The sequence below is a fragment of the Oryzias latipes genome, chromosome 11, assembly GCF_053564925.1.
Source record: "Oryzias latipes strain Hd-rR chromosome 11, Olatipes_Hd-rR_3.1".
Classification (NCBI taxonomy): Eukaryota; Metazoa; Chordata; class Actinopteri; order Beloniformes; family Adrianichthyidae; genus Oryzias; species Oryzias latipes.
The window spans coordinates 9,204,753-9,223,852 of NC_136247.1; the positions used below are offsets into that span (position 1 = coordinate 9,204,753).

The 19,100-nt window shown below is 41.0% G+C and overlaps 1 long non-coding RNA gene across 1 annotated transcript in view; it reads right to left on the reverse strand.

Annotated features, from left to right (window-relative positions):
• Window positions 1-637: 637 nt before the first annotated feature.
• LOC105355126 (uncharacterized) overlaps window positions 638-19,100 on the reverse strand; it is a 36,956-nt gene continuing 18,493 nt past the window's right edge. The window contains exons 3-4 of the long non-coding RNA XR_909616.4: window positions 948-1,037; window positions 638-860 (exon numbers count right to left, since the gene is read on the reverse strand). This is a non-coding gene — a long non-coding RNA (uncharacterized LOC105355126). The remainder of the gene's footprint in view (window positions 861-947; window positions 1,038-19,100) is intronic.

Genomic DNA, 19,100 nt, shown 5'->3' on the forward strand with positions numbered 1-19,100 from the left:
AGATTATTTTTTATTTGCTTTAGGCTACTCTGAAATGCTCGTTCGAATGACCGCTTCCAAAGAAAAGTCTAAGTAAACGCACGTATATGCGCATTTTGTTTAATGTTTATATTAACGCACGTAAACTCCAATCTAAGCTTTCGCGTTCATGCATCGCAAAGCAACTTTGTAACCCTTGCCCCATCTTAGATGACCCCACCCTTACATTGGCGTGTTATTCCTACCATGACAAAGGTGGATAAAGGTGGAAAGATTTCATGTACTCCATGGAAACCAGTGAAGATCACAAATCATTGAAGAAAAAAAGTTCAGCGCACTGTCTTGTGGGGTCTAGATGACCCAGCTCCCAATGTTAAAGTGCCTGGGATAGCACAAGGGTTAAGTCAGATCTCTATGAATAAAAAAGGTGTTCATTGATAGCGTGCTAGAATTTCAACCAGTTACACTTTTGACTGCTAAAACACGAAACAGGTGAACACTGACCAGTCACAGATTTGTAGTGACATGCGGGTAGCGTCCCTTTCAAAACAAAAAAGTGCCAACAGTTTTAAATGAAGAAGAACTGTTCTGTCATGACTACAGAACTACAGAGACCCAGATGCTGAAACCCGGAATGAGACACAGGGCAGAGATGGCGTGGCGAATAAGCGGATTTAATGATCAGGTTAGATTGGAAGAGCACAGTTCCTGGAGGTCCGGAGAGCGAGAGGCAGATTCCTGTGGCGTCACTAGAGGATCCGTCCGTAGGGTCCGTGAAGTCGGCGATTCGGCAGAGGCTCGTGGTGAGGTCGGATGAGGCAGACCTGGTGAAGGTTCCGGACAACGGCTGATTCAGGCGACCACTCATGGCTTGGGGTTTCCTGGAGACAGGCAAGACAAGGTACGTTAGGCGATGGCTTGAGACAAGGTAACGAAACATGAACTTGAAGAGGGGGCCAAATATGCACCATCAGGGGCAACGGAATGGCGATGAATACTGGTCCAGGAGCTCCTCAAGTAGGCAGGCGGTGATGATGAAGTGAGCCGTCGCAGCTGGGCTTAATCAGGAACCAAGCGGAGAGGAGAGGGGGAGGAGTCTGACAGAGGCACCATGACATGTTCATCACAAAAGACAAATGAATTGGAATGCATTGTACAGTCACAGTTGGTGGACAAGCATTAGTAAACTGTAAAAAAACAAAAGAAAAAAAAGCTCCTCCCACCGCCGGCTGAATTCTTGAACATGCAATGCATCCTCGGTGTGGATGTAGCTTTTCACACATGCTACTGAAGTTTTTTAATTCGTTTTTGGGCTTTAAAACGTGTGGCAATAGAGCACGCATCAAAAGTTAAACCAGTTGAATTTTGACCAGTCAGGGACTCAGATTTGGTAGTGACACATTAATGGCATCCTTTTCAAAACAGGGAAGTGGCAAATGTTTGAAACGTGATCATGAAGGAGAATTTAATAATTGCAGCTTGTGCCCAGCTGGAATTAAATTACGCCAAATTTTTCATATATCAGAATAAACCTGTGAAAGAAAAAGCCTGGAGCAAGATTTATGAGACTGCTTCGACATTTCACACCATGCCTCCTTCAACTGTGAATACACGGGCTAGTATGTATTCACAGTCCATTGTGACAGTCCAGTGAGCAAACCATAAGCTAAAAGGACGTAACGTTCAACGTTTTCTTGAATGCACCACATGTCTGATGTGTGTACAGCTGTATACTTTTGTTCATGAGTTTGGAAGAACACAGGCAGTATTTGGAATTGGTCCATAGAAAGAACAGAGACAAAAAAAAGACTTTATTGCTTGCTCTAAAATCCTACCCTAACAAAAGAGGACAATCTTAGAAACACAACTACATGAAGCTTGTTTCAGGCTCCAGACCTTCCCCAGAAAAAAGGGCGAGGAGTGCAGAGAACCATCCCTGGTGAGCTGTTTCAGGAGTGTCCAACAGGAGAGATTATGTCTCTGGATTAACCTGAGAACATGTTTGTATTGTCTGGATTAGGGAAGGCTGTAGATGGATGAAAATTGATGTGAGGCTCTACATAATGAACAATCTGTAAATACACTCACAGACTCACAATTTAAATGCATGAGATTTTGAAAAACACTGCATGTTTGTGTGTTATAATGTATATGTTTATGTCTGCACACTGCTGTTTGTGTTTGTGTTCAAGTGAATTTGTATAAATTGTCTGTATTTAAATGTATGTGCTTTGAAGTGTGCTTAAGTATTTTCGTGTTTAAATGATTTTTAAGTGTGTCAATCACTCACTCAATCACTGTAAAGGGTTAAAGTGTGTGTATGGGTGTTCATGTGAGTAAATGCGTGTGTTTATGTGTGAATGTTTGTGGGTCTGGGCGTGTATGTCTGTGTGTGTGTGTCAAGTATTTGTTTGTGTGTAGTATATGTGTGTTAGTATACGCATGTAAGTCCTTTAGTGTGTGTTGTGTGCTAAAGCATGTGTGTATAGTTCTGTATGTGTCTAAATTTGTGTGTGTGATACGTGTTTGTTCTGTTTATGGTTGTTTATGTGAGTATATAACTTTATGTTATGTGTATATGTGGGTGTGTTTTAAAGTGTGTGTTTGTGTGTGCTAAATTCTGTGTGTTTCAGTGTGTGTTCTTTCATGTTTGTTTCAGTTCAGTGTGAGAGTGTGTGTGTGTAGGAGGCAGTGATTTTATACAACACTCCGTGTTTGTGTATTCATGGAGATGATCTTGGAACAGAAGGTTGATTGCTCTGATCAGTGCTGTGTTGGATCAGACATGGAACCTCATGACTAACTGATGGTTTCTAGGGGGAGGTGTTCCTGCTGTTCTGTGTGGTGAATGCTGTAGACAAATGTTACCCCGATGGACGTTTATCACCAGGCTCATCTTTAAAAATGAGCCTCCTGGCCTCTGAGACTCATTCCTAATGACTCATATAATGAGCGTCCTAATTTGTTGAAGCAACTGTGAGTAATGCTGCATCGTATCAGCTGTTTAAGGGAGGCTTTCATCTGAAGCACCTTGTGTTATAGCCAGGATAAATATTTTTAGCATGAGCGGCTCCAGTGGGGATTTCGGTGGGCCGTCAGTTTGTGGGTCAGGGTTTGTTTCTGTTTTAAAACATGATTGAAGAAGCTACAGATACACATACAACACATTCATGTTTTTTTTAGTGTTTTGTCAATTTGAGGTAATTATAGTGTCCGAATTTAGCTCTATGCCAATAAAATGATAGCATCTATATTAACAAATTACTTCTAATCCAGGGGGCTTTGGTGTCTGTAGCCTCAGTTTGTTGTGATGGAACATAAAGGTGATCTGGAACGTTGTCATCATAGGCTGTGAGAGTGCAATTGCAGGTGTATAGATGTGTTTAGTGGCAGCAAGCTGAGGAACGTCCATACAAATGGAAACTGCTGTCAGCTGCAGGCAGCGAGCCAAACGAAGCTGACGTGAGGAGAAGTTATTGAACCCTGGAAAAAGGCCGTCAGGCAAATGTAGGACGGCGGAGCCAACACACTCATCATGACACTCATTTACACGATCAGATGACGAAACTACAGACTGTGCTGGGAGGGGGCAAATCTGACAGATCCACAAGACTGTTTGAGGATGAATGAAATGCATTTTCAGGGGGCCTGATGTTTTAGCAGAGTTTGTCCAAAGTAAATCATAGAATAACAAGGACTCCAATAGAAAAGTGTTGCACCAGAATGTTACTTTTTGAATCAAATTTCCTAAAGGATGGCAATGCTGGTTCAGTCCTTTATAGTACAAAATTAGCAAGAAACCACAATTTCATTCAAGGCAGTGCCTCTTTTCTGTTTATTGGCCATGTGGAAGAGTGTCCAACCAGGAACTTGGAGACTGTGGATTCAAGTCCACATTTGGGTCATACGAAAAAGTCTAAGAATGGGAGTCGATGCTTCCCTGCTTCACACTCAAAATGAAGGGGATGTAGTAATAGGGCTGTAATGGGAGTGGTTAACCCTAAACCCAGGAAGTTATGTGAAGCTTACTCTTATTGCTTTCTAGAAGGAGGAGGCAAATGTTGTTTTCCATGTTACCAAGATGTGTAAAAATTAGCTGTCCTCAAGGGAACCGCAAGACACATCTGCATCCCCATTTAAATGCGGCTTTCTACGACCCTCAATGGGCTCGGACAACCCAAAAATCTGCATCACCTATACTGGTCAACTCCCCATCCAAGTGGATGTGACTATAGCTTAACCGGGAAGAACTCTGCATAACATCAGCATTTGTTACAAAAGGAAATAAAAACAAAAAACAATACAGCACTGGATTCTGGGTGAGTATTGCTAATTTACCTATTGTGTTACAGTGATTGATTATGCCTTAGTCACAACTGCCCCTATGAGTGGGTGAAAAATGGGAAAATCTGTACAGGTCACACTGGTTGCCCGCAGGAACTTTTAAGAAAACCCGGTGAGCCCGTAATGCAAAAGTGATCATGCTCATTTTTTCTATGGGGACACTGTGGGCGAGTCATACCAAAGACTCAATGGCTCAATAACTTTTGTTTTTGGTACTTTTAGAAGCAGCTGATCAGCTGATCAAAGAGGACGGTAGGGGACATAAGGCTGCAGGAGCTCACATAGGTAAAGAGGTGTTAAGCCATGCAAGGATTTATAAACAAATAAAAGAATCTTAAAATGAACTCTAAAATGAACAGGCAAGCAGTGTAGTGAAGCTAAAACAGGGTAGATGTGATCATATTTCTGGTTTCTAGTTAGACGCATGACAGCTAACTGCACCTGCACACCCTGTGTGTGCAGCATTGCAAGGGGTCAGTAAGGAGCCAGTGTGCACACCTCACTAATGAGTAGTAAGTGCCGTGCAACAGCCTCCCCCGTACATCATAAGTGCATGTAAATTACATTATCCTTAAAAAACATTGACAAGATACTTACTTTCATGAGGTTTTTTACCAAACCCGAGGTTTCAAAATCTGCTGAGTTGGGAGGAAAATACTAACATGAAGGTAGTTTTGACAGATGAAACTGAAGCTGTAAACCTGCTTCATGACTGACTGACGCCAGATTCTTCTATGTGGGTTGTAGCCATCAGTGTCACTTGCAGCACAGCGGGACACTGAACTGCTCCAGCCTTGTTAATGGACAGAAAGGCTCTGCGGGGGGGGAATTAATCTGACGTACAATCTCCTCTTACAGAATATGACAGACTGTGGCATCAAAGAAATTACAGCAGCCTTCAACCAAGTCTGTGGGTTTCTATCTGTCCTAGCTGAAGCACTTAAAGACTTAATCACATCTGCTGAAACAAACTGTTAGCAGCTTCAAATTTTCTGACCCTGATGGTATTTATCACTAGCAGTAGTCCCTTGCTACCCTAACCCTGTTTCTTTGGACCATTTCTTTTACCAGACAAAAGAAAGAAGTTTGTTTGAAATTGTTTCTTTACTCTGTGATGCAAAAACAAAAAAGCTACAGGTAAAGAGGAGGAACAACTAATGCTTCATTTGTAAGAAAGGGGTCACAGATAATAGTTAACCATAAGGTGCAACCTTAACCTTAGACTTATGCAAAATTCTGCAGTTCCTCAAATGACCACAAGGGGCTGGTTGCAGAAGCAAGTCATTCTCTTCCACTCCTACATTAAAAGTCTAACTTCACACTTAACAAAAACAAATGTAAGCCTTTTTTAAATGTCTATACCTTTTTCATAGTCAAAAGACCTGTACTACTAAATACTTTTTTATACAATTTGTGTTTTAATCATGTTTGATTTTAAATTTTGCAAAAATGGAGCATGTTGAGAATTTCCCCTGCAGCCATTTTGGATCCTCCCTGATGTGAAAAACTGATTACATCTCTCTTTTCCTTGAACATTAGCTTTATAGTCATTTCAGGTGATTCTGCCACTAAGTGAACAGTTGTTAAAATTGCATGATTTTTTTTTTCACAGATAGTTTGGCTTGCTTTAATTTTTGGTTTGCTCCTGAGAGTGAGGTGTGTGAAAGCATTCTCGACGCCTGACACTTTTTTCACACGTGTCACATTTGCTGCTTGATGCCTTTCCAAAAATGTGTTCATTCCCACTCACTCCTCCTACAGTTCAGGAGGAAAACAATCACATTCTCCTCTATGTCTGTTGTGGACTCCACCAGTTGATTACATCATCCACACCTGATGGGTCAAAGCTGAGCCATGTGCTTTAGCAATGCAACATCAAAAACAAGGACTCCAAGGACCAGGGTTGGAAAACACTGTTGAAGACAATTAAGGTAAAAAACAAAAAAACAAATGGAGCTGAGAAAGGATGTAGATTAAAAAAGAGGAGAATCCTTGAGCAGGCCTAATACTGAAACCTGCGGTACTCAGATAAGACAAAGTGTACATCCATCCAATTAACCTATGAAGCATGTTTTTGGACTGCAGGGGGAAGGTGAAGTGCCCGCAGAAAACCCACACATGCACAGGGAGAACATGCAAACTCCACACAGAAAGGATTTGAACCAGGAGGGCCTTCTCACTGTGAGGCGATGCACAGCAAGTGCCTGGGTGGTTATATTCAAGCATGACAGGTTGTTGTACTGCATCTGTTTGGAGGTAGCAGTTTTTTCTGATCAAGAATCCATCAAATAGGGAATCTTCGTGATAACAAAAAAAGCGTTAACACACATGTGCCTGAATTAAAGTGGCGTCTGGATCCAGTAGTATGAGCCCCCCCAAAAGCAATGGCAGCATTCAGCCTGAGCTATTTCAGGCCGAGGCCAGATTGAATTAAATCCGGATTAATCGGCATAGAATTTGTGTCATTCTTCCAAGCTACACGAAATCCAAATGAAATTACACAACTTGCCTCTCCTTTAATGCCACCACTTTCACCGTCTCCATCCATGGGAGAAGATTCCCCCTTGCCCGAAAAATAAACATGTGATCCTACCACACCACACCACCCCCCCGCACACACATGCACAGTCCTTTTTGTTCCTTTCCAGCTGTAACCTATGTGGAAACGGTTAATGGTGGTGACAACATTTAAAAACAGCAGGGGAAACACTGCAAGAAGGATTTAGACACACTCACCCCAGCCTTTGAGCCTACCACACACACACTCATTCTCACACAGTAGAACACAAGATGTAAGTCTATAGTAGTGTGTATTCTTCAAAATGGTTCAGAATGATAAACGGGTTTACAGCTACACGCTCCCTCCATGTTCTCTGTGTTTGAAAGAAAAAACGTAAGTATAATGAAAAGTGTTCAGTTATATGACAAAATCTCTCAAGTGAGTGCTCAAAGCTGAATGTTTAAACATCGTCAGCTGAAAGAGAAATGAGTAATACTACTAAACAATGATACCAAGGGCTTGATTACAGAAGAAAAAGGGTAATGATTATGAAAACTTGCCAATCAAACTCAATACTCTCACCTATTCTCTTGACTTTATTGTCAGCTGCTCCACTGCATGATGCCACTAGTAAATTGTTGGATTTTATTGCCCTCAGTTTTCTGTATTTCTTGTTCTTTGCGGTTTCTTGACTAATATTTACCCTGACTTTGTTTTGCTTAATCTTCCTTGTATCTCTGTTTTTACTGTGTTTATTTCTGGAGTCTGACTTTTGACCTATCTACGTATCTATAGACCTACCGATAAATTTTCCCCCTTTTGGATCATCTTACTTCCATCTCACTTCCAGCCTCATCCCATCTCCCCTGGACTTTCCCCAACTTCAGCCAAAGCCTCTCGGCCTACTAGAAACTACCTCATCATCCTCTCCACAAAACAATTACTGTGATGTTTGTTTTAAGCTTGATATTCTTTATTAGAATTTTGTTGTTGTTGTTCTTGTCAATAAAGTTTAATTAGAGATGTCACATCTTGTAAAAACATCCTACTAATAGAAAAGTCAAAGGGAAGCCAAATGTAGGAGGCTTTTCTTTATCTGATGCCATCTGTTGCCAAAGATCATACAACAAATCTTGTGTTTAAGTTGATAGCAATGTGTTTTGTGTTGTTGTATTGATGTATATTTAATGGAAGTTGTTTGTAATTTAATTTTAGAGGGGGGGGGGGGGTTTGTATTGTAGTTTTCCCTCCATGTGAAAGAGTTTGAGTAAAAAAAAAACTAAAGCTACTACGACGACTTGTCTTATTCATCAAAGGGAGTTGAACTTTGCGCTAAGTTCACAAGTTTTTTACTCTGACGAGAGCACTACACTTAGTATTCAGCCGACCATAAGTTTCAATTTGTGACATCAAAGTTTTGACAAATAACTTTAAAAAGTTTTAGATACCTAAAAAAGCTAGATGAGGCTAAATAATGTTAAAAGTAACATTACCTCTTTGACATTGGAGCTTTAGCTCCAGTGTGAAATTCTTTTGACTACCGCAACTCTTCAACCGTTTACGCAATTAACGTAATTCCAGCTGATTCTGAAGGGGAGAAAAGCAGCCTTGTGCTGATATGCAATACTTTACAGTAGTGTTGCAAAGTCGATATGAAAAGCTGCTTTTGTCCACATCAAAATCAGCTGGTTCATCGCATAAACGGTCGAGGAGTTACAGAATGTCAAGGAGCGTGTCATCTATGTGTCATCGGTGACTTCTCCAATGTTTGTGGGTTAAAGACAACAATGCTCAAAGAAAATTTACCAAAACAAAGCTAAACAACACTAAAAATTACAAAATTTGCCATATGATGAGGTCATTATTAGGGCCCGAGCACGGAGTGCAAGGACCCTATTGTATCTGTTAGGTTTATTATTATTATTATTATTATTATTATTATTCTTCCGACTTTTCCGTCGCCTTTTTGAGGCCTTTAACATACCCCAAAACTCACCAAATTTTGTATACACATCAGGAGTCGCGAAAAATTTCATATTTTATAGGAGAACGGCATAGGTAAACAAAAATGGCTCGATAGCGCCACCTGCAAAATTTGTTTTCGCGAGCACCTCCATATGCTTTATAGTACAAACCTGATTTTAACAGGGCATGTTCATCGGATAGAAACCTACAAAAAAGTCTCTTGGGACCAAGCTGTCAGTCGCACAGGAAGTCTGATATTTTGATGACAATATGTCATTTTTGCTGTATTTTGGTCATTCGCAGGCCTCGCTCTAGAACGAACTCCTCCTAGAGATTTGAGAGTAATGACTCCAAACTTTGGTTTTGTAAACTATACACATGTCCGATGTTAAATTGCAAAGCTTTTAAGTTTTTATGGATGTTTGTGACCATGGCGGCGCGTCAAAATTGGAGGTCGTTTCGAAAACACGCCATGAAAAGAAAAATGGCCATTACTCAGCCATGCATAATCCAATCTGATCCAAAATTGATGTGCATGATTGTAGTCTGACTCTGAACACATCTGCAGTGAAAGAATCTGGAAAAAGTGTAGCGCCACCTGCTGGCAAGAGGAAATGACATGTTTTACTTGGAGCATCACTACTCCGAGTAGGATGAGCCGACACACCTGAAAATGACGTCCACCTGTTGAAAAGCCATTGAAGTTTACTCTGACAAAAAACCATAACTTTCAATGCGGGGGTGTGGTCGTGACAGAGCGGCAAAGTTGGGCATCTCGCTATGCACACAAAAGTTGCTCTCACGTGCACATTCCTTGTCCAATCTCACTGAAATTCAATGGATATGATGAAGCTTCTATTCTGAACCCATGGATATGACAATCTTGGACGAGCTCTATAGCGCCACCTAGTTATTGCATTGGGCACATTCTGCCCTGTATTTTCTCTTTGCTTTGTCCGATGTGCATGAAATTAAAACTGGAGATACTCAGAAGGGTCCTCTCTCATCATGTAAAGTTTCATGGGTGTACACCTGACGGTGCCTGCGTAACAGGAAGTGGTCGATTATGTGCACCCAAATAATAGAAATTTATTATAAATCAGCCGTTTGTCTCAGGAAGCTGAGATTTCAGAATTAGATGCCTTTAATAACCTCCAGCTTTGATATGTAACACTATAGGGTCTACGAGAAACTTCATCACTTGATTTTTTTAATGAAATTTTGGACTGAACAAAGATTTTTAGCATAAATTCTGTTTAGGTTATCAGCACCAAGAATTCAACTTTCATAGGCATTTATGTGCTACTGCTTCCTAAAAAAATTCAGAATGATTGAAGTTACAGGTGAACTTTTAGAGAACATTTCATCCAAAAAGGTCCGAAAACGTCTTTTTAGGCAAAACTACAAACACCTATTTTTTTTCATAACTTAATCATCATATATCAACACCATTTATTTTTTTAAATGTAGGGATCTGTGTTTGCTGCCTTCCATATTTTTTTCAGAAGTCCAGGTGAAACAGATGATTTAAAAAAAATCCTTTTTCATCCCAAAACCTGTGCTTTTTCCGTCTGGACTCCAAACAAGTGTGTTTTAAAATTACTTATGCTTCAAATATCCACACCAAGTTTAACACGCATATAGCTGAACATGTCTAAATGCTTCTTGAATATTCTTTACAGATATAAAATGAACTGGTCAACTGTAGGATGTCATTTCCTCTTACATGGTTCAGTCTTTTCCTCATGCTGCAGCCTGCTCCTCAATCTTTCCTGTTGCTGGAGTCAAATTTCAACCCCCCCCCCCCCCCCCCCCCCCACACACACACACCAGCTGCCTGTTTATATGCTAACTAACCCAGAAGTGAGGTGACAATAGTTTAGACACAAGAGGGAGGGCAGACTGCTTTTTCATTTGTTTTGTATGTCTTTCATAGATTTTTATGAATAATCATTGCTTTTCTAGTCATGTAAAATGCAATTAACTTAATATTTTATCTTTTTTTTTTTACAAACAAAACATATGAATGTGCTCCAAAACAAAACCCAACTCTCAGTACAGTTCTACAGATGTAACATAAGACTTAGACAGTAAATGTCTCTTTTATCCTTTTTTAATCAATGCTGCAACTTCTTTTCCTTAATATAAATCCAATGAAATTAAACTACAAAACCAAAAAACACAACCTATAGCAAATTTCTCTAAATAAATTATGTGTATATACAATATGTAGCACTTTTAAACAAAATAATAACAAATCCTTCCAATACAAGCACAGAAAAATGGAACACAAAATTTAAAACCCAAATTTGAAATGGCAATTTTAAAAAGATAATTTTTTCAGCCTGCTAAAAGTGCACAATTGTAAAAGCTCTTTTATATAGACAACTGTTTGGTTGCTTAGAGCTCTAAATATAAAAACAATGCCTTTATGGACGTGGCACGGATGGCACGGATGTTCAGCAGGGTAAACCCCAGGAAAGCGGCGGGACCTGATGGAGTTCCCGGAAAGGTTCTGCGGGCCTGCGCCGATCAACTCTCCCAGGTCTTCACAAAAATCTTCAACCTGTCGCTAGCTCAGGCTTTCATCCCTGCTTGCCTGAAGTCATCCACTATCATCCCGATACTCAAAAAGTCCTCATCCACAGCCTTCCTCACGGACTTCCGCCCAGTTGCACTCACTGCTGTAATCACAAAGTGTCTGGAGCGGCTGCTCCTGGGACACATCAAAGACTCCCTCCCTCCAATCTTCGTCCCCCACCAGTTTGCAGAACAGAACAGATCCACCCCCACTCTACATCGATGGAAACTGTGTGGAGAGGGTCCACAGCTTCACCCTCCTGGGCACCACCATCTCTGCTGACCTCACATGGTCTAACAACACCATGACTGTCATCAGGAAGGCCCAGCAACGCCTGCACTTCCTGAGAAAACTTAGGAGGAACGACGTCAGCCAGGAGCTGCTGGTAACGTTCTACCGCTCAACCATTGAGAGCATTCTGTCCTATGGCATCACAGTGTGGTTTTCCCACTGCACTGAAGCAGAACGGCAGAGTCTCCAGAGAGTGGTAAAGACAGCGCAGAGGATCATCGGCTGCCCCCTCCCCTCACTGAAGGACATTTACCAGTCTCGCTGCATCAGCAGAGTGACTAGCATCACCACTAACTCCACCCATTCTGCTTTCCCTCTGTTTGAACTGCTGCCCTCTGGAAGGAGGTACAGGTCCATCAGAACCAGGACAAACAGACTAAGAAACAGCTTTTTTCCATAGGCAATTATCATACGGAATGCACATACGTCCACCAACCACACCTCACTCTAATTTTACTACAATGCGTGCAATATCCTGACTGTCTAACCAGGTCACTGTGCAATAACTTGATATTTATTAAGCTGTGCTCACAGCAACTCATGTAATTCCTTTCTATTTTATTCACAAATATTTAATATTTAACAGTTTCTGTCCATATTGTTCATTTTTTGTTAAGAGTTGTAAATACAGTATTTCTTTTTCTATTCTATTTTTATTTTTATTTTATGTAACTCCTTCACTCCAAGGCTGCTGCAATTTCATTGTATCCCCATGTACAATGACAATAAACGATTCTGATTCTGATTATATCACTTAGACACAGATGGAGAACCATATCAACTGGATTGGTAACAGCAACAACCACCGACCAAGCCGGCAAGCCCTGGCAGAAAAGATCCCCACAAGAAACACTGCAGGCTGTTCCATAAAAAATATAGTTTTACCATTGCCTTGCAGATCACAGTTGAAGTGGTTTAGTTTTCCTAAAAAAATTCAGAATGATTGAAGTTACAGGTGAACTTTTAGACAACATTTGATCCAAAAAGGTCCGAAAACGTCTTTTTAGGCAAAACTGCAAACACCTATTTTTTTGCATAACTTATCTTTCAAATATCAGCACAAAAAAATTAAAAACGGTAGAGATCTGTGTTTGCTGCCTTCCATATTTTTTTCAGACTTAAAAGTGTAACAGATGATTTATAAAAAATCCTTTTTCATCCAAAAACCTGTGTTAAATCTGTCTAGACTTAGTATTAAAAACTCTCCAAGATGAATGTGCCTGACTCCACCTGCAGGTGGATCACAGACTTCCTGACGGACAGACAGCAGTATGTGAGGCTGGGGAAGCTCGTCTCAGATACTCGGACCACAAGCACCGGATCCCCCCAGGGCTGTGTCCTTTCACCCCTGTTACTCTCCCTGTACACAAACAGCTGCACAGCTGGTCACCTGTCTGTCAAACTCCTGAAGTTTGCTGACGACACCACACTCATCGGCCTCATCTCTGACGGAGATGAGTCGGCCTACAGGAGTGAAATAGCCAGGCTGGTGTCATAGTGCAGCGCTAACAACCTGGAGCTTAATGCTCTGAAGACAGTGGAGATGACAGTGGACTTCAGGAAGGCCCCAGCCCCCCTCCCCCCTGTCATCCTCTGTGACTCCCCGGTGACCTCTGTGGAGTCCTTCTGCTTCCTGGGAACCATCATCAGCCAGGACCTCAAGTGGGAGCAGAACATCAGCTCCATCACTAAGAAGGTCCAGCAGAGGATGTACTTCCTGAGGCAGCTGAAGAAGTTTCACCTCCCTGAAAAGATGCTGGTAGACTTTTACACCGCCATCATCGAATCCACCCTCACGTCCTCCATCACAGTCTGGTTCGCTGCGGCCACGGCCAGAGACAAGGCCAAGCTGCAACGCGTCATCCACTCAGCAGAGAAGGTGATCGGCTGCCACCTCCCGTCTCTCCAGGAGCTGCAAATCTCCAGGACCTGGAGGCGGGCAGCCAGGATTGTAGCCAACCCCTCTCATCCAGGACATAATCTCTTTCGGCCCCTCCCTTCTGGCAAGAGGCTCCGGTCCATCAGGACCAGGACCTCGCGCCACAAGAACAGCTTCTTCCCCACTGCAGTCAGCCTGCTGAACAGTACCCCAACTCCCCCAGGTGACCCCCCCTCCCCCCCCCCCCCCCCCCGCCCACCAAAGGACTGTCGGTGCCACTTACAGGCCCCACCATCCCAGCCCATCTGTGCTCCCACTTTAATTCACCTTACTCTACTGTATATAGTGTGTTGTTGTTGTTAACTTAATTTTTAACTTATTCTTAATTGCACTATACACCAAGTCAAATTCCTCGTTTTGTAAAGTGCGCTCTACTGAACCTGGCAATAAAACTTTTTCTGATTTCTGATTCTATTAATCATTGTTTTTTATTCATTCAAAATGCAATTAAATCAATATTTTATCTTTTTTCTTTTCCTTTTTCTTTTTTTTTATCTCTTATATCCTTTTTTATAATCAATGTTTGAACTTCTTTTCCTTTCTATTGTCATGGTTTCAGTTTGTTGTCTTTTTTTCCGCTTTAGTTCTTGTTCTGTCTTGTTTGGTTCTGTTTCCTGTTTTATTTTGAAAGGTTTCCTGTCTTGTCATGTTTTTGAGTTTTACTTCCTTTGGTCCCCATCTGCCCTAATCGTGTTCACCTGTGTCTTGTCTGCCCTGTCTGTATATAAGTCTTGTCTCTGCCTTCCTCCTGTGCTGGTCCATTAACTTCTGCTCATGTTGATCACGTCTTCTTGTCTGGCGTCCATGTCCCTTGCCATGCCACAGTAAGTTTTTGTTTTTAGTTTTGTCATCCTGCTCTGCAGCGCTTTTTGTTAGTTAAATAAACCCACTTGCCCTGAACCCGTTTGCCTCCCGTCTCTGCGCCTGGGTCCTACCTGCTGTCGAGCCTCCCCCCCACACGACATCTATACATCCAATGAAATTAAACTACAAATCAACAAACACAACTGATAACAAATGTCTCTAAAAAATGATGTGTATATTTGCAGAACCTTAAAAACACCAAACAAATAACAAATGCTTCCCAAATAAAGCACAAAAAATGGAAAACAAAATGTAAAACCCAAGTTAGAAATTGCAATTTGAAAAGATACTTTTTTCAGCAGCTTTTCAAAATCAATCACCAATTCTACTCTTCTGTGGATGAAACAAAGAACTCCAGAACAATGAAGCCATTTCTCTAAGTCTCTCTCACCTTCAGTTTTAAACAAGGTCTGTGAAAATCCACCATACATTGGTCACATGAACTCAGAGACCTGCTAAAAGTGCACAATTGTAAAAGCTCTTTTATATAGACAACTGTTTGTTTGCTTAGAGCTGTAAATATAAAAAAAAATGCTTTTCTATCACCTAGACACAGATGGAGAACCATATCAACTGGATTAATAACAGGGTGGCATGTTTAGACAACATGAAGCTGTTCATCACATTTTTGACCTAAACATGTAAACACATCCTTGGCTCTGCGGTTAGGAAATGGTATTTGGGAATCTCTTTATACCAGGAGCCAGCCTGGCCATTGGAACATCGCCACAGTGCCCATCCAGACTGGGACAGCAACGGGGTCCACTTCAGAGCCGTGAGCTGCTGTGTTTAACTCCAGCTGTCCCAGCAAGGGAGACAACTGCAGCAACATCCACTGACCAAGCTGACAAGCCCTGGCAGAAAAGATCCCCACAAGAAAAACACTGGCTCAGGCAGGCTGGTCAAAAAAAAATAGTTTTGCCATTGTCTTGCAGCTCGCAGATCAAGTGGTTTAGTTTTCCAGTAATGTCAGTCAAGAATGCAAGTTCAGATTCACAATGTTCATATTCACCATATTCAACAGACATCTCCTCCAATAGCACCTTAAAAATCCTGTGCTGTTTTGCTTTGCAGCTGAGGTTGTTTACGATTTTCAGAATAAGAGTCATTATATGTCCAGAGCCAATCACTTCTGCACATAAGGCCTGCTGGTGAATGACGCAGCAGTAATGCAGACATTTTGGAAAGTCTGGGTCAGCTTTACAGTGAGTGATGAAACCTGTTTGTCTATTGATCATAGCAGGAGTCCCATCTGCAGTCACTGCTACCAGCTTTTCTAATTGTACCTTTTTCTGCACAAAAACTCCTTCACCGTGTTATACATTTCAACTCCTCTTGTAGTTGTCTGTTAGGGCAGATGTGTCAGGAGTTCTTCTCTTGTGGAAACCAAAAGCTATGCTGTACTGTTGCCGTCCACAGACTCATTACACTGGACGTTAACCACCTGCACTTTGCAAGATCCCGGTCCAGCTAATTGGCCAAGTTATCAGACATAGCTGACACTCATCTAGACATTGTAGTGGAAATTGAATGAGTTCTATTGTTCTCATCCTTAGGGACAGTGATAGCAATTATCATCATTGCTTGAATTTTTTTCATGCTATATGCAAAAGTCTTTGTCCCTTAAGGCAACAGATTACAGCCCCCCCCCCCCCCCCCCCCCCAGGCTGCTGTCGTATTAACAATAGCTTGGAGCTCCAGAATGGACAAGAAAAAACGACGAGAATGGCTCGAGCAGGGCGTTGCTCACGGGGCGGTCGCTCGTGCCAAGCGGTCGCACGTGCTCGGGCCCGCTAAATGCTACTTGTAGCTTTAATTAGCATTGAATTTATCATTTGTTATAGCTTTATCAAGAAGCAAAACTTTTTTTGGCATGGGTCAGATGGTCCACTCAGTTTGAGGAGTCAAAGTTTAAATCAGACTAACACTTTAATCTGGAAAACATTAATCTCAATCTACTGAACCACTTCACAAATCCCCAGCTAAGAAGTCAAAACTCATCCCCACGTTTTTCCCAGCTCAGTGTGTGACTTCACTGGGATGTGTTCCAGTGTCTAAAGATTCCGTTCATCCAGAAGGTTTCTTTTTTTCTATTCTTGGTTACTATAAAGTTTTTACCTTGTAGGGCTTGGTAAAAAAAAAAGGTGATTAAAAGATACAAATTGTTTTGAACTGGACAGGGTAATTTTTTTTCTATTTCCATTTATACCTTTGAACTTCCCACAGTTTGTTTGGTTTATCTTTTATTTTTAATTTCTTTTTGTAGATAGAATTAAGTAACAATATTATCTTTGTCCTCCATGATTTACATTCTAGGCTTTTTAAAAATGTGTTATTCTGGATCCTTTCCGCTGCTTTTAACATATAATTCAGTTTTTCTTTTTCTTTATTTTCAGTTTTTTTACAGCTGATTTACACTTCTTTTTGTCTAATGTGGTTATTTTTCCATCTGAGTCTTCAAATTCTATTATGGATGGAATTTGATTCCTGGTAACCAGAGATAACGGAGGCCAGACTTTTTCTTCAAATTTAGATAACAGGGAAAAAAAAGCAGGAAAAAGCACAAGAAAAAAGAAAGAAGAGGATATTTTCACAATTTCCCTCTACTGTACATAATTGATTTTTATTCCATTCACTTGAGTAGGCTATTATCTTTGTGCATTGTGGTGACTGGATCATGTGTCTTCCTGTGTTGTGATTAGTTTGATATTTTTTGTCTTTTTAACAAGAATGGGATCAGCAATGACTTGTGAAACCTTTAATGCCAAAGCTGTCCCTGGCAACAAGAAACAACACACACCCTTTGAACTACCGTAACTCTTCTATCATTTACCCAATTAACATAATTGCAACGGATTTTGAAGCAGAGAAAATCATTTTTGCATTGATTTGCGTAAGGTGCGGTAAACTGACGCAAAGCTACTTTGCTCAACTTCAGGATCTGTTGGAATTACGTTACTTATAGACGACTGAATTCATTAATGTCTTCGTCTTCCTCGTTCATGTTCTCATCTGGCTCAGAATCGTACAGCTGGATGGCTTGAATATCACTCGCCATTCTTGTTGCACAGCTAATGTTAGCTTTGGGGTGTGAGGGGTTGTAAGCCAGCGGGAGAGAAACAAAGGGATGATGGTAAGGCTTAATCTGTGTCCAAACTCTGTTGTACAAACTCAGAAGCCAATTTCTAATAAACTACTGCCGCTAAACAGAAATTATGTCCTAGAAAAGGACACAGGATTTTTTTTATTTTGCCTAAAAATGGCATAATCACAATTAAAAGACCACTGGGAACGCTTTCAAAATAGATTAAAAGATTATTGGAATGGGACTTTAGGTTCCGGCATTGAATAGTTAACAAACAAAACCAGTTCTTTTTTGTTATCTGTGTCATTATCAATACTTTCTCGTTCAGGCGTCTTACAGAAAGACAAACCCATAAAACCTGAGATTTGCTGCAACCTTTGAGAAAAAGGCCTGAGTGAACAGAGACCGCCATGCCTCCAAAGCATTGAAGCTATACTACTAGTTATGGATCCTCCTGCAAATTTTCCATTCAAATCTTTCTCTGATCATTCATTCAGATAAATGATACTATCTTTAGCTAATTTTGTATTTTTTTTACCAGCACTTTAACTCCAGCAGTAGCAAATTTGGATAATCTCTTTTGTAGCTTTTAGCATTTCTCCAAGAAAATACATTTGTTTTATGACACTATGAACCCAAACGCCAAGTATCTTCAGTTATTTTTGCTAAACAACAGCGGATGAGAACCTAATTACTGAGTGCCCCCACCTCTATATAATTTTATGTGTTCCCTTGTTAAAACAAGCTGCTGCTGCAGATAAAGTCTCCTGGGAGATGCGCATTTCAGTGTCCTTTCTAACACACAAACCTGCTTTTATACGGTCCTGCACTTTGACATATTGAGGACTGTGAGATGCAGACTGAGGTACAATTTATTGCTTCAGAGGTGAGACTCCCAAGATGCTAGGTGTCAGAATGAGAAATGACTGAAAATGAAACCATGAGAGACGTTAAGTCCACTGCAGCCTGTTGTACAACTCCCACCTTTCTGGTGTGGGAGATAAAACGTGGGTGAATGTAAAGGAGGATGTAAAGAGAGCAAAAAAGAAAACAATGAGGGGAACAGAGCAGTCGGAAAAGAAGTGAAGTGGGGGGTTTTTCTGGACAAAAAAACATGAAGATCAGTCAGACAAAGAAAGGAATGCGCCTGAGAAACTCAACTGAATATTGTTTCAGGATATGAAAGTCTCTGTCTGTGAAAGCTTCTCCTTCTCTCGGGGAAAATAGCAAGCAGAAAAGTTTAAAAAAAAAGATGAGGGGGAGAAAAATCTAAAGAACAAAGGACGCATGACAACAGAAATGGGCTGTGGGGAGGAAACAGATGAAGAGGAGAGGGAGTTTACAGCCCTCAGTCGGACACACTTCTCTTTCTGGTCAAATTTAAATTTAGAATGGTCCAAAACAAAGACGACAAAGAGAAAACGTTGACGAAGATCATTTTGCTATATCATATTTTATCATTAGGATCTATGGTGGACGTAGGAGACCTTGCTCTGTTTTTTTTAATCCTATTTTAATATGGCCATATCCAGTGGGTGGTATTTGAGATCAT